The sequence below is a fragment of the Etheostoma spectabile genome, chromosome 9, assembly GCF_008692095.1.
Source record: "Etheostoma spectabile isolate EspeVRDwgs_2016 chromosome 9, UIUC_Espe_1.0, whole genome shotgun sequence".
Taxonomy (NCBI): Eukaryota; Metazoa; Chordata; class Actinopteri; order Perciformes; family Percidae; genus Etheostoma; species Etheostoma spectabile.
The window spans coordinates 22,824,431-22,824,865 of record NC_045741.1 but is presented as its reverse complement, the minus strand read 5'-3'; the positions used below and the strand labels follow the sequence as shown (position 1 = coordinate 22,824,865).

At 42.8% G+C, this 435-nt stretch overlaps 1 protein-coding gene across 1 annotated transcript in view; it reads right to left on the bottom strand.

The window, feature by feature from the left end:
* spata6 (spermatogenesis associated 6) overlaps positions 1-435 on the bottom strand; it is a 23,616-nt gene that overhangs the window by 18,031 nt on the left and 5,150 nt on the right.

The following is a 435-nucleotide window of genomic DNA, read 5'->3' as shown; positions in this document are numbered from 1 at the left end:
TTACTTTTATAATTTGTAACTGAGTAAACAATTTAGTTACTTTTTGGAAGCAACACTGCCAATTAGTCCCTAGGAGGACAAGTGGAGGATAGAAAAGCCACCCACAGCCACAGAGAGATGAAGGAATGAAAAGAGGAGGAGGTAAGGAAAGAGATCCAATTTCTAATGTATTAGCTTCTTTTAAAATTAGGATTGAGTTTAAATTCCTTCTCCTGACCTACAAAGCTCTTAATCGTCAGGCACCATCATATCTAAAAGAGCTTATAGTACCTTATTATCCCACTAGAGCACCGCGCTCCCAGAATGCAGTTGCATGTGGTTCCTAGAGTCTCTAAAAGAAAAATGGGAGCCAGAGCCTTCAGCTATCAGGCTCCTCTCCTGTGGAACCAGCACCAAGTCTGGGTTCGGGAGGCAGACACCGTCACCACATTTAGG